This window comes from Rosa rugosa, chromosome 3 (genome assembly GCF_958449725.1).
Source record: "Rosa rugosa chromosome 3, drRosRugo1.1, whole genome shotgun sequence".
In the NCBI taxonomy this organism is placed as follows: domain Eukaryota; kingdom Viridiplantae; phylum Streptophyta; class Magnoliopsida; order Rosales; family Rosaceae; genus Rosa; species Rosa rugosa.
Genome location: NC_084822.1, coordinates 2,673,218 through 2,688,214, shown reverse-complemented (window position 1 = coordinate 2,688,214; position 14,997 = coordinate 2,673,218). Strand labels below are relative to the sequence as shown.

The following is a 14,997-nucleotide window of genomic DNA, read 5'->3' as shown; positions in this document are numbered from 1 at the left end:
GTGATCTTCGCTAGCTGTCAAATGAAAGACAGGGCGTCAGAGGGAGACCGCGTTGGGCGATCTTCACTTCTCTGATGCCTAAGTCAGTCGATGCATATAGACAGCATAATAATAAATGAGTATTAATATGCGTAATTAATGAGGAGAGAGGAGAGAACCTTTTATAGGTGAGGAGGAGGCTGATCTTCTCCTTGTTTTCGATGTGGGATTGATGTGCTTCAGTTCCCAGCTTCAGGAGCTTCTGATGCTATCTTGGCACGGCGCGTCGGCAGTTATCTGGGGGTGATCCGAGGCTCAGGCTGTAGCTCTCCTGGCTGTGTATACGTGGGCTATTCCTTTGGCGGGAATCAGTACCTCTAGCGGTACCATGAGCATAGCTTATTATAGCTAATTATGCTTGTAAATGTACATGTATGTACAGAAACTGACAAGCAAACACACGAAAAAACCAATAAAACAGGAGTGAGATTCAGGATACCAACCTCAAAGATGAAAGCTTCGTGCGATCGAGGGCACTTATCGTCACTGCAGGAGATCTTCGTGCTTCAAAGATTGATAACCACACGGAATCGCCACAATCTTGCAAGTGAGATAGTCTCCGCTAAGCGCAACACCGCTAGTGGAACTTCTCCCTTTCCATCTTGCAAGCGAGGTAGTCTCCGCTAAGCGAAACACCGCTAGTGACAGGACCCGCCCCAGATTTCACCCTGAAATCCGAAGTGGCCCTGCGGGGCCCACTTTAGAAGAGATTCTACCAAAAATTTGGCGGAACTTCCCCTAAAAGTAGGCTACCCAAAACCTGTAGGAAAACATTTACACTTCTAAATCATCCATCCTTAATCTTCTGGAGCCATCTGCTCCCCAAATCACAACTCCAATTTCACAAATATCAGTCTCAACCCAAAAACAATATTAATCCCATAGGTTATCAGAGCAATACTAATCCACTAAGTAACAAAGAAAACAGAAATAGAATGAGTACGCGGAAGCAATGCTGTTGGCTATGCCTCGACTCCATGTACGCCCGACCTCAACTAATTTCGCCTGCAAACTGGGCATTTGAAACCGAAGGGCCCAGGGGAAAAGTATTGAAAAACACGTTAGCGTGAGTGGACAAAAATAAACAAATTAAAACCAAATGTATTTCATACTTTCCCACATTTTTCGATATATATAAAATCCGGATGCATGCAACCTTTATAAAACACTTAAGAAAATAATCTGAAAAACGTTGAACTCCAGAAAACCGACTAGCCCCGCTAGTCACAACAACAGAGTAAAAGATTGAAATTTCAATACTCGAAAATATAAGTCCAGCCCCGCTGGTTAAGGAAACGCAGACTAGTCCCCGCTAGTCAAAAATAGTACAAGTAGGGGAAGATGATAGCCATACGAATAAGCCACTCAGGCTTGATTGGGTGATAGCCTCCCAGGCTAAAGAACTCCCATAACTCCCGTAATATACCCTTACGCCACTAAGTGTAGCGATAGGATACTGGGCTACAGAATTACTGTCACAGAGACAGTAACCTGCGCCACAAAGGCGGAAGGGCTACGGTGATCCCATCACCGCGCCACAAAGGCGGAAAATCAATGCTAGCATGATAAAATCACCCCTCAGTATGGCACAGGGAAACATAACCGAAAATCCAGTAAATCCAAAATACATAAGGCTTCCCCCATCTCTCGTAAAAGAATTTCCAACGACGTGTCCCACACGCCAAGAGTATCATCATGATTCGAAACAAAACCAATTCCGAAATCATCATCGAGGCATTCCCAATGCCAAAACCGAAAGTCGATAAACAAACAAGAAATAATTCCATCGAAATCTCATTTCGAAAATCTTTCGGAGATCTCAAATCGGTGACTGAAAAATAAATATGAAATTCCGGAAATCACCTCGGAAAAGAATTCATTGAAAATCACAATATCAGAATTTCAAATAATAATTATAATCAATTTCTGAAAATCAATTCATATTCTCAAAAACAACTCATAAATCCAAATCCAAACATAATAAGTTCATATCCGAAACTCATGAAAAATCAATGTCAAATTATAATCCAAGACAAAATATCATGCTCAATAAATAAAATGATAATTAAATAAACCAATAATTTCAAAATAAATGCATGCATCATTTACTTAAAAACAAAAGTCCACTCACAGTACTATTGGGCGACCACGCAAACGAGTTCCTTCATTTAACCGTAGCTCGCGGCATTGCCCTGTACACAATTATATTTCCGTAAACGACAATCCGATAAAATAATTACGAACCTAAACGAAACCCGAAAATCCCTATCTCCATTACTTCTCAAATTCAACCCAAATCTCTTCCACAACACCAATTCCTCAATTTATATATCCCACAACGAAAACGAAGGAAATCCGACGGCCGGATTTCCCACAATTCAATCACAAAACTTCAAACTTCGGAAATTCACAAATAATTCCAAACTCCTCCAAAAATTACCAAACTTCACATACAATCTCTATGATAATTATAGAATTCAACTAGCCAGAAATTGAAATTAAAAAGCTACCCTAGCCGCCGCTACCGCCGCCCACAGTGGCGGCGCCGCCGCCACCGCCACCAGCTCCGATGGCCACCAAACTTTGGCAGCAGCACCTACTCAACGGACCCAATAATTCTTTCAACTGTAACTAAGTTAGAAAATGAGCGGAAGTACCTCAACAATTAAGGAGAAGCTTGAACTCAAACTGTGAATAGTGACCGTAATCTTCCAATCGTCGATTCTTCCTCTACACTGCAAATCGTTGCAAAATATTTGGGGAGCATCATCTACATCGCAAGCCGCTTCCAAATGATTATGGTTCGTCGTCGGAGGTGGCCGGAATAGGAAGAAATCGGCGTTGACTCAAACTGCTACAGTAAACTTCTAAGGCTTGATGCATCGTTTTCTGGCCAAGCCGCCATGAGCCACCACCGCCAGCGCCAAGAGGAAGTCGAGACGAGTCCGTAGCCACCGGTTTCACGCTTTTTGGTGGCCGGAAAGAGAAAGCAACCGGAGTTGCAGAGGAGAGAAAGAGAGAGCGACAGCTCGGGGAGAGGAAGAAGAAAACGGGGGGAAAGGGGGAGAGAGAAAAGAGTTACCGGCCATAGTAAAAAAATTTCAAATATATACTAACTACCAATGAACAGTAACTTTATTATTTCGCTTATAACTTTTGCATACGAGCTCCGATTTTTACGTACTACATATGCACGCGCTCGGTTTAACGTCCTCTACAACTTTCATGAAGAACATTTTCTCAAATTTTGACCCGAATAAAAAGTCAACTTTTAGGGCCACCTAAAAGTACTGAAACGACAATAAAAGTGATAGTAAATGTCGTTTACCGTCCTAATGATTAGTAAACCGGTGAATCAAGATACGGGATGTTACATTCTCCCCTCCATATAAAAATTTCGCCCTCGAAATTTCATGCTGGTTAGAAAGAAAGAACACACCAATTGATTCAAAATACCACAATCTCAAAACTTACCCACTCTAACTTAGATTAAGCTTTCCTTTTCGCAACCTCAAATCAACAACCACAGAAACTCTTATGATCCCCACTACAAAAGCAATGAAGACATGCCTATAATCCAAAATTATCAACGTCCAAAATCGATTCACTTGTCTTGTTAAACCATGTAGCACCATAAACTCGCAAGTACATGAATTCCGGTGTAAAAGAAAATTCATTTCAATGGTTAGCTCAGATAACACATGGTATTAACGTCACAAATCACCCTGTTAAAATTATAGCATTCATAACCTTCTCACAAAAGTCGCTTAGTGAAAATCCAACCCATTTACCAACAACGTTGTGATAACCATGCCACAAGATGGTCACTGCTAATCAACAATTCCAAAAGACATCACTTCCTTAGCTACTACAAGACAGCACTTCCTTGTTTGTGCTTAAGTTCCTAATCGAATGTCGTTCACGTAAAGGTCCCATAGTTGTCAAACATACAAAGGTCGACCTCAAACGAACCTATAAGTTCTTAATCAAGTAGATTATGGGGCCACTACACTTCCACTGCGCTACTCTGATATCTGACTAAAATCATTAGTCCAGCCTTGAGATGACGTTCCGAGCCGACTAAGAAAACTCATTTGATAGCTACCTTACTGGCCACACACATAACACCTCACTCAAAAACTTTTATAAATACGATAATGTGGAAAAACTTTTCTAAATCAAATGTGTCACAAGAAATTTACTATTTACAAATGCCTCCGATCAAAACTGCTAATAATTCTTACAAGTTAGTACTCGCTTAACTACCATGTCATGTACCACATCCTCAAAAATCCAGTGCAAGCAAGAATTATAACTACTAACTCTACTCCAGCTCAACGAATCATATCCGGAAGAAGATGCATCCCACTCAAGTTGTTTTTAGCCGAAGCTACACTTCTTTAATAGTCATAGATCTAAAATCTGGTTGAATCCATGTCGTTCTCGTTGATCTCTGTTGCCCCAATTGATATTCTTAATCCATATACCAATGTAATTCTCACAACCGAAAACACCACTATCCGTAATTATTAAATACTTGATTGGAATTCTGATCAAACTCAAATAAAATAACTTCCTTAGATAATTAGAAAAACTCTCTCTCATAACTGCTCCACCAGTCCCAAGTAGAACATTTCCAACCATCTGTCCGACATCACCTCATAACAATTCTACTACAGGTATGACATTATAGAAAAGTTCTAAATTCTGTATGTGTCAAATCCTCTAATGGACACATACCTCTAATGGACTATGATGCATCAAACAACACTAGAAATTGTTCCAAATCTGATCCAAAATCTGACCAGCAGGAAAGAAATTCAACATTTGAAAAGAAAAATCCTCAAGCTGGAATCTGGTCAGAGGCAACAATCCTCACAAAATTCACAGCATCCCTTGTTGACTCAACAGTTCTAAAGTATAAATATACCCTCAAGCATTACCAAAAAGTCTTATCCACTACTAAGCAAAAATTTGTAAAAACTCTTTTACTCAAAACAACCTGGAGAGAAAGTCGAATAATAGGCCAAATGGAAAAGCTCAAAGTCAATTAATTAAACAAATAACACTTTGCGTACCACAGAAACGAAAATCTAATTCTCAAGACAAGAAAATGAGATATGAAAGAAGTTCATTATCTGATGTTACAAGAATCACCAAAAATCAGTCATGTCAAACAACGTTGAACTTGCAAGGACTAGAATATAGTCAACTCTCCTTATTTAACTTAAGGCCAATGCTGATAAAGGACGACGGTCCTTACCGAAAAGAGGATAAGATAGCCACAAATCCGCTTCTCGATCGACGCTTAACTTATAAAATTTCAGCTACAACAAGAATCCCTATGACTTTCCCGTGCTAACCAAAATTGTACCAAAAATTTTCCAAATCTTCTCACCAAGAATTAATCCAATAACATAACTCAATCATAGTAGTTCAACAATTAGTACTTAAATATCTATTGAACCCTTGATAGAACATAAGCCCAATCAATTTATTCCAACTCAACTCCTACTTCCTGTTCAAGTCGTCTTACCTTTAGATAAGTGGTGACCGGATTTCATTCATACCAACAACTTCCTATACATTTCCAATTAAAGGTCACCACGGTGGCAAAGTTCGCTCAATTCCTCCCAAGGAATCCATTACGTATATTCGATTCAAGCAATAATCAATCCCCCAAGGTAGCTAACACAATTCACAAGATCTTTCCTGAACAATCCTTTATATATATCATAGGACACCCGTCCAACATCTTGTAGCACACCAAGCGATATCCGGATCCGAATGTGGTCCCACCACAATAATGATCCAATTTCCTCAAAGTAATCAACACTAAAGTACATCACTTAAAGTATGCTACAATACCTTCCACCCAAAATAACAAGAGTCCTGGTCAAACCTTGACTTAAAATATTTCCGGAACTAACTGAAAACTTATTTCCTTAAAGTTATTCCACCAACCGCTAATATCATATCACAACCCATCCGTCAGGCAAAACTTCCACCAAGAGCCTATCACAATTCAACCTTCAAGGCTCCATAATTCAAAACTCGAATCAAATTCCATATCACATAGTAATTCCGTTCGAATTTCTATGGACACCCAACAAGGTCATTACCGCTATTCCCCAAACTTATGTGTAACTGTTTCACTCAAAAGCGGATAACCAAGGACACCCATTTGCATAATATCACGTACGAAGAGTTGATTCCAACTCTCCCAATTATTTACCGACCAAAACAGTAACTCTATTATAAAACCTTAAGCATTCTACCAATCTCTAGAACTTCAAACACATAACTATAAAAACCCACTCATGTTCATCTCCCTACTCGATACCATCCAAGACTCAGGTAGACAAAACTATAAGTTGTGGTATCTAAAGTCAATTTCTTTTATTCCGAGCAAAACTATGCTCATACACCCTGGTTAGGTCAACGACCCAAATCGACAATTTTTTTAAAAAATTTCATTCTATTTAAAATTCTCATTTACTGTTATCTCTTCCCACTTACCAACATCAGTGACCATAGCCACTTGAAAACACAGCCTCTAGACATAACAACCCAGGACATCTCTTCAATTTTCTCTGTTGTCTACCGGAGAGTGATGCGTAATGATGCCGACATAAGGTGTCCAGTTGAGATACATTCCAATGTGGATTCTCTATAAATGATTTCCAACAATGAGATTCACAAAGAATCTCCATCGAATTCCAGTAATATTCCTCATGCTGCTCACAGAGTCGATCGTATCAAGTAACACATTCTCCAAAACTCAATTCAAGGTTAGAACCATCATTATTACTAATTTCAATTCTCCAAAACCAGATTCTAAAACAGTTATAATACTCAGAGACAGCCCAAAACAATGGTCGTTCATCTCTACCAATAAAGTACAAAATAAAACTCCGGTCTCGCACCTTAACCATGCCCCAACAACTTGTCGGCATCGAGGAAGGGATAACCATAACATTTCCTCGAATCACATTTCATAGCACAACTCGAATCTGTAGAGTAGCCTTACTCTACCAATACCAGGGAAAGGTGCATATGTAAGGAGACCAATACGCAGCGGAATCCCTAAGAGGTCGGCGTACAAGAGGCATAGCACCAGAAGAAAACCAACTAGCTTTGTACCTTACACACTTGATGGATACCACAGCACCGAAGAGTACACGATGGGGAACCGCTGCAGTCGGGCCATCACTCGAGAGGTACTGGGCAACACCAAGCATATAAGGTAACAGAATAGAAACGAGTCTACAGAACCTAACAACCTAATGCTCTGATACCAACTAACAGGACCCGCCCCAGATTTCACCCTGAAATCCGAAGTGGCCCTGCGGGGCCCACTTTAGAAGAGATTCTACCAAAAATTTGGCGGAACTTCCCCTAAAAGTAGGCTACCCAAAACCTGTAGGAAAACATTTACACTTCTAAATCATCCATCCTTAATCTTCTGGAGCCATCTGCTCCCCAAATCACAACTCCAATTTCACAAATATCAGTCTCAACCCAAAAACAATATTAATCCCATAGGTTATCAGAGCAATACTAATCCACTAAGTAACAAAGAAAACAGAAATAGAATGAGTACGCGGAAGCAATGCTGTTGGCTATGCCTCGACTCCATGTACGCCCGACCTCAACTAATTTCGCCTGCAAACTGGGCATTTGAAACCGAAGGGCCCAGGGGAAAAGTATTGAAAAACACGTTAGCGTGAGTGGACAAAAATAAACAAATTAAAACCAAATGTATTTCATACTTTCCCACATTTTTCGATATATATAAAATCCGGATGCATGCAACCTTTATAAAACACTTAAGAAAATAATCTGAAAAACGTTGAACTCCAGAAAACCGACTAGCCCCGCTAGTCACAACAACAGAGTAAAAGATTGAAATTTCAATACTCGAAAATATAAGTCCAGCCCCGCTGGTTAAGGAAACTCAGACTAGTCCCCGCTAGTCAAAAATAGTACAAGTAGGGGAAGATGATAGCCATACGAATAAGCCACTCAGGCTTGATTGGGTGATAGCCTCCCAGGCTAAAGAACTCCCATAACTCCCGTAATATACCCTTACGCCACTAAGTGTAGCGATAGGATACTGGGCTACAGAATTACTGTCACAGAGACAGTAACCTGCGCCACAAAGGCGGAAGGGCTACGGTGATCCCATCACCGCGCCACAAAGGCGGAAAATCAATGCTAGCATGATAAAATCACCCCTCAGTATGGCACAGGGAAACATAACCGAAAATCCAGTAAATCCAAAATACATAAGGCTTCCCCCATCTCTCGTAAAAGAATTTCCAACGACGTGTCCCACACGCCAAGAGTATCATCATGATTCGAAACAAAACCAATTCCGAAATCATCATCGAGGCATTCCCAATGCCAAAACCGAAAGTCGATAAACAAACAAGAAATAATTCCATCGAAATCTCATTTCGAAAATCTTTCGGAGATCTCAAATCGGTGACTGAAAAATAAATATGAAATTCCGGAAATCACCTCGGAAAAGAATTCATTGAAAATCACAATATCAGAATTTCAAATAATAATTATAATCAATTTCTGAAAATCAATTCATATTCTCAAAAACAACTCATAAATCCAAATCCAAACATAATAAGTTCATATCCGAAACTCATGAAAAATCAATGTCAAATTATAATCCAAGACAAAATATCATGCTCAATAAATAAAATGATAATTAAATAAACCAATAATTTCAAAATAAATGCATGCATCATTTACTTAAAAACAAAAGTCCACTCACAGTACTATTGGGCGACCACGCAAACGAGTTCCTTCATTTAACCGTAGCTCGCGGCATTGCCCTGTACACAATTATATTTCCGTAAACGACAATCCGATAAAATAATTACGAACCTAAACGAAACCCGAAAATCCCTATCTCCATTACTTCTCAAATTCAACCCAAATCTCTTCCACAACACCAATTCCTCAATTTATATATCCCACAACGAAAACGAAGGAAATCCGACGGCCGGATTTCCCACAATTCAATCACAAAACTTCAAACTTCGGAAATTCACAAATAATTCCAAACTCCTCCAAAAATTACCAAACTTCACATACAATCTCTATGATAATTATAGAATTCAACTAGCCAGAAATTGAAATTAAAAAGCTACCCTAGCCGCCGCTACCGCCGCCCACAGTGGCGGCGCCGCCGCCACCGCCACCAGCTCCGATGGCCACCAAACTTTGGCAGCAGCACCTACTCAACGGACCCAATAATTCTTTCAACTGTAACTAAGTTAGAAAATGAGCGGAAGTACCTCAACAATTAAGGAGAAGCTTGAACTCAAACTGTGAATAGTGACCGTAATCTTCCAATCGTCGATTCTTCCTCTACACTGCAAATCGTTGCAAAATATTTGGGGAGCATCATCTACATCGCAAGCCGCTTCCAAATGATTATGGTTCGTCGTCGGAGGTGGCCGGAATAGGAAGAAATCGGCGTTGACTCAAACTGCTACAGTAAACTTCTAAGGCTTGATGCATCGTTTTCTGGCCAAGCCGCCATGAGCCACCACCGCCAGCGCCAAGAGGAAGTCGAGACGAGTCCGTAGCCACCGGTTTCACGCTTTTTGGTGGCCGGAAAGAGAAAGCAACCGGAGTTGCAGAGGAGAGAAAGAGAGAGCGACAGCTCGGGGAGAGGAAGAAGAAAACGGGGGGAAAGGGGGAGAGAGAAAAGAGTTACCGGCCATAGTAAAAAAATTTCAAATATATACTAACTACCAATGAACAGTAACTTTATTATTTCGCTTATAACTTTTGCATACGAGCTCCGATTTTTACGTACTACATATGCACGCGCTCGGTTTAACGTCCTCTACAACTTTCATGAAGAACATTTTCTCAAATTTTGACCCGAATAAAAAGTCAACTTTTAGGGCCACCTAAAAGTACTGAAACGACAATAAAAGTGATAGTAAATGTCGTTTACCGTCCTAATGATTAGTAAACCGGTGAATCAAGATACGGGATGTTACAGCTAGCGAAATCTCCCGCTTGCAAACCTTGCAAACAAGGCCGTCACCGCCAGGTCCCCACAACACTGTGGGCCACTTACCGTCAGCGGAGGGGTTTCCGCCAACCACAATTCCAGAGGCAACGCCTCACTTTGACAACGACCGCCACGCGGCGTTGCAGTCAAACCTAGGTCCTCCGGGATAAAGGGGGGGACACATCAACAGTCTTCGATGGCCCTGATTAGGCACGTTTGACCCCCGCCACTTGGGTATCAAAGATTAGGTTCGTTACCCAACACCCTCTGCTCAGCGCAACTCCCCTCAACAAACAATACACCGGCCAAACGAAGGTCTATCTTAGCCGGGGAGTGGGGGACTCCCTGGGGGGGCCTAGCAGGGGCCCACCCGGAAGGGTATAAAGCGTTTGTTCAGTAAATCCATGGTTGGCAACGCACTAACGCTAATTATGCTTTTGCAAGACTGGAGGAAGCAACGCTTCGGACCGCTAGGCAACTCCCCAACCAAGATTGCCCTCTTTGACTGGGGACTTGGGGGACTTGTACTTACATAGGCATTTGCAAGCATAATTAGCTATAATGAGCCGCGCTCATGCTACCGCCAGCGGTACCGACTCCCACTAAAGGTGTGTCCTACGGAAACACAGCCAGACGGGCTACCGCCTAAGCCTCGGCTCACCCCCAGATCACCGCTGACGCGCCGCCACGCGCCGCGCCAAGACAGCGGCAGAAGCTCCAGAAGCTGGGGACTGAAGCACATCAGTTCCATATCGAAAACATGGAGAAGCTCAGCTATTTCCTCACTTATAAAAGGTTCTCTCTTCTCTCCTCATTAATTACGCATTCAATACTTACCTACTGTTACTTTGTCAACATAAATACATTGACTAACTTAGGCATCGGAGAGTGGAAGACCGCCCAGCGCGGTCTCCCTCTGACGCCCTTTATATTTTACTTGACAGGTAGCGGAAGCTTTGAGAACATCATAAGTAGCGGTCCGCCCATCGGACCAGCGTTAACAAAGGTTTAGCTACCGCTGAACTTTTAGACATTAACATTTAGCGACGTATGCAACCAACGATTCTTCTATGGAAACCACCACCTGATCTTGTTTTTGTTCCTTGAGAGCGGGAGTCTGCTGTAGTGGGTCCTACTTCTGCTTCACTGCTGGAGCATCTTTTGAAGCTGTGACCACTATACTCTGGATCTTCTTAGGTCTCCACTGTAAGCTCTCCGTGTTATGGTCTTGCCCCCCAGTCTCTAGAAAACTGAAGGTCTTGTTTCGGGTTCTTCGCAAAATAACCTGCATCTGACTCTGAATCCTCTGGTTGGTGAGCTTTCTTTCTTTGTAGGTGGAGGGGTTCTTTCTTTCGTGACCCTGCAGAAGACACTAGGCTTGGGTGCACCAGATGCTGAGCTCACCATGGAGATTTCACCTGCTTAGCGGCTAGTGCCTTCATCTGCTTCTGGTACTGTTCTGGAGATTTCACCAATTGCGACAGCTTAATTAGGCCCTGGTCGAGAGCCTCTAATGTTTGCTTGGCTTCCTCGAACCTCCGTTGCAGCTTTCTCTTCTTAGAAGGATTGATCTCCACAGATTTACCCTTCTCTCTGGTGTACCACTTCCCCTCTTTGATGCTAGAGGTTGAAGCAGGCTGGATGTACAGTACGTTTAGTCAGGATGTCTGTTAGCTTGCCTCCGTCTTTCTCACCCTGCGCCTTTTCTTCTGCTGCAGCTCTTAACTTCTTGAATAAGTTGGAGTCCTTTGGAGAGGGAAGAGTAACTTTATCTCTTCTTCTGGGACTGGAAGGCTGGAAGTTTCTCGAAGGCGAAACCCACTTAATTGGTGGGAATGAGCCAAAGCAGAATGTCTATTCGACCTCTTCGTGCGACACTTAGATGCCACATTCTTCTTTACATCGCGAACATAGAACCACAGGCAAGGCTTCGCTAACGAGCTTAAGATTCTTCTTCGCTGGTGCCTCTTCCTCTTCTCCTCTCTTGCCCTCAGTAGTTAAGTCAAGAGTTGGCTTCCGTTGGCCCTTTCTGTTCCAGGCCACATCAACCATGTTCACCCCTGTGTCAGGGAAAGGGTTCTGATCCACTAGGGCTGTCGCACGAATTGGGGATTCAACTTGCAGAATCCCATTATTTAGCCAAACCTAGATTTGGTTCTTCAGCTTAACACACTCAGTCGTGTTGTGGTTCCACAAGTTGTTGAATTTATAGTACTTCTTCCCTTTCAGCTGATCTAGTCTGGGAAAAGGCCCAAAGTTGGTTTTCCAATTTTCGCGGCTATCATCTCATCTAATATCTCATGCACCTTGTTCGCATCATACGTATAAGTCGCGAATTCAAGTTTAGTGAAAGCCACAGACTTGAGCTTAACTGGTTCTTTAGTTAACTTCAACTGCTTAAGCGCAAAACTCTTTCTTCCAGTTAGCTCGAAGGCGGAAACATCATTTTCCTCCTCTTCATCCTCCTCCGGAAACACCTCTTCGCCCTGATAATAAGGATCATATGTGGTTGGCTAATAATTTACAGCAGCCACTGTCCGGTGTTTCCTGGGAACGTATGTTGCCTTAGATGCGTTTTTCCTGGCATGAGTTTCCCTGAGGAGGTGCTCGAAGTTGCCTACCTCCGTGATCAGCTCTCCCATGGATTTGAACATGCTGCCATGCTGCTTCTTTTGTTGGCCTGGCTCCAAGCCCTTAATCGCCAGTTTAACCAATTTTTTTTCCGGCAGTGCCATGTTCAACTTGGCTTTCTGAATCTGGAATCGCTGAAGATAAGCAACAGCAGATTTAGTAGGCTGCTGAGCCATCTGGGTAAGAGAGGCTAGGTCAACCTCGGGTTCTATAGCCCCGAAGGTCTTCCGGAATAGCTTTTCCATCGCATGCCAGTTAGGAACTGACCCCTGCTTCAATTTGGAGAACTAGATGGAAGCAGTCCCTGATAGAGAAGTGCCAAAGATCTTGCACCTGTCATCATTCTGATATTGGCCGCACTGCACCTTGAACCTGGCTAAGTGAGTCACCGCATTCTCAGTATCTTCTCCTGAAAGTTCCTCGTAGACCTCGTCCGGGTTAGCCCTTGGATTGTCCAACCTAATCATCTCTTCCATCTCCTCACGTCTTACATACACTCGTCCATGACGGGGAGGTGTCGCCACAGTTTGGCGATTAGTCTGCAAGATAGGTGCAGGCTGACTAGTAGCCATTGTCCCTTCTCCTAGGCAAATGACATGAGGTGTATGCGAATGTTGAAGAGTCCGAGTTTGCCCAGAGACATCTTTTGCCAAGACCAAAATCTTGACTGAATTTCTAGCCTGGTTAGTTCCATAATAGTTCCATGGAAGTTCTTGATAAACATTCTCCGCTCTATCACTATCGTATTGGGCAAACACGACAGGATCAGCAAGAGTGCCTTCACCGATCTTCAGGGTCTTACTTTTCTGTGCAACCTGTGGTACGGTCTTGTCTTTGCCAAGCACTAAGGCCTTATCTTTACCCTTAGCAGATGAGGTAACAGCACTTGCAGGGGGTATCGACGTATCGCTACTGCTGACTTTATCTCTAGCATTTGGAGGCACATAATTTTCGGACCCGACAGGCTAGTTGAGAGCACCAAGGACCGCACTGGGTTCCCCGATTGTCTTCTTCAGAACTTCCTTGGCTTGATCTAAGTCAACTCTCTGCAGAGCGACCTGGGTCGCGAGGTTGGACCCATCATTGTGAATAGCCGCGATCTCAGATGCGGTATGCTTGTTCTGATTCAGGATGGCATTCAAAATATGCTGCTGTTGTTCATTATTCTAGTGAGCGATCTCGCTGGCCTGCCTCCTGGCTTCCTTCGCAAACTGCTCTATCTGCTTTTTAGCTTCTTGAGCATTCTGGTCAACTCGCTGGTTTATCTCGCGAAGGCTTTTTTTTTTTTTTTTGCGATGTCCCAGGCCAGCTTTTCCCCATATCTCTCGCTGTTGGCCCTGATGACAGCAAGCTGGTCCTCGACACTTGCACCATCTGGGATGGACAGAGGAACGAATTCATCAATTGTCACGCCATCCACAGCATAGGTGGTGGCAGAAGCATCAACGACCTCATTCTGGATGGTAGCAGAATTCTCTCCCTCAGTGGTGGGCTGGTGATTTCCTCCTTGTTCAGTCGACATCTCGGATAATGGCGGGTTGAGAGAAAATCTTCAAATTACTGTTTCTTCAGAAAGACCACGACAGTTTACATGAGAGTGCGGCCTGTAATTGGAGGCCCTATGTTTGGGCAGTTGACGTAATCCTTTTGGTAAGGGTTTCCACTTGATTTCCTAATGGTGGCGAACGCAAAGAAACTCTAATACACGTCTCACTGGGCGTGCCAAAATGTTTGGCTCCAAAACTAGTCTGGATAGCAAACTATCTCTTTTGAGTGCGCGAGCGTGCCAACACCTAGCGGTGTAGTCGTCGGGGCGTCCCTTGACCTGACTTTTTCTCAAACGCTGTGCACGAGGAGAGCACTAACCTCGTCACCAGGTTCTTTTCTCTACCCTTAGGAAAATGACTTCTAGCCATACGGATAAGGACTTCGTATGATCTCTTGCGTCACCGAGTCGATACTTAGTATTGTAGACTAAGCAGAGCAATCACCGGAAAGTAGGAGAAAGCACAGGTTTGCTAAAACATGATTTTAGCTTTGCTGGGTTGAGAGGGCGTTACCCTTGATTCGCTGGTTTCAACTAGGTTAAAGGTAGGTTGCTCCGGATGGACTTTGATAATCTGAGAGATTAGTTGATTGAAGAGCTGTGTGTTATTGTCCCTTGAAACTTGGTATTTATAACTAGAGTTTTGACGGATCCTTACCATAAAAGGATTATTGATTGAAGATTCATAATTGGTCTCTGCTACTCGAATCCTATAAGGGCTCGTTTTCCTTAT

At 42.8% G+C, this 14,997-nt stretch overlaps 2 long non-coding RNA genes across 2 annotated transcripts; both read right to left on the bottom strand.

Annotated features, from left to right (window-relative positions):
* Positions 1 to 812: 812 nt before the first annotated feature.
* Positions 813 to 3,093, bottom strand: LOC133735209 (uncharacterized). The gene is made up of 3 exons (XR_009858840.1): positions 2,697 to 3,093; positions 2,171 to 2,231; positions 813 to 1,051 (listed from the first exon to the last, which is right to left on the bottom strand). It is a non-coding gene; the product is annotated as an uncharacterized LOC133735209 (long non-coding RNA).
* A 4,379-nt stretch (positions 3,094 to 7,472) lies between these two features.
* On the bottom strand, positions 7,473 to 9,753 carry LOC133735401 (uncharacterized). The gene is made up of 3 exons (XR_009858984.1): positions 9,357 to 9,753; positions 8,831 to 8,891; positions 7,473 to 7,711 (listed from the first exon to the last, which is right to left on the bottom strand). It is a non-coding gene; the product is annotated as an uncharacterized LOC133735401 (long non-coding RNA).
* Positions 9,754 to 14,997: the final 5,244 nt, after the last annotated feature.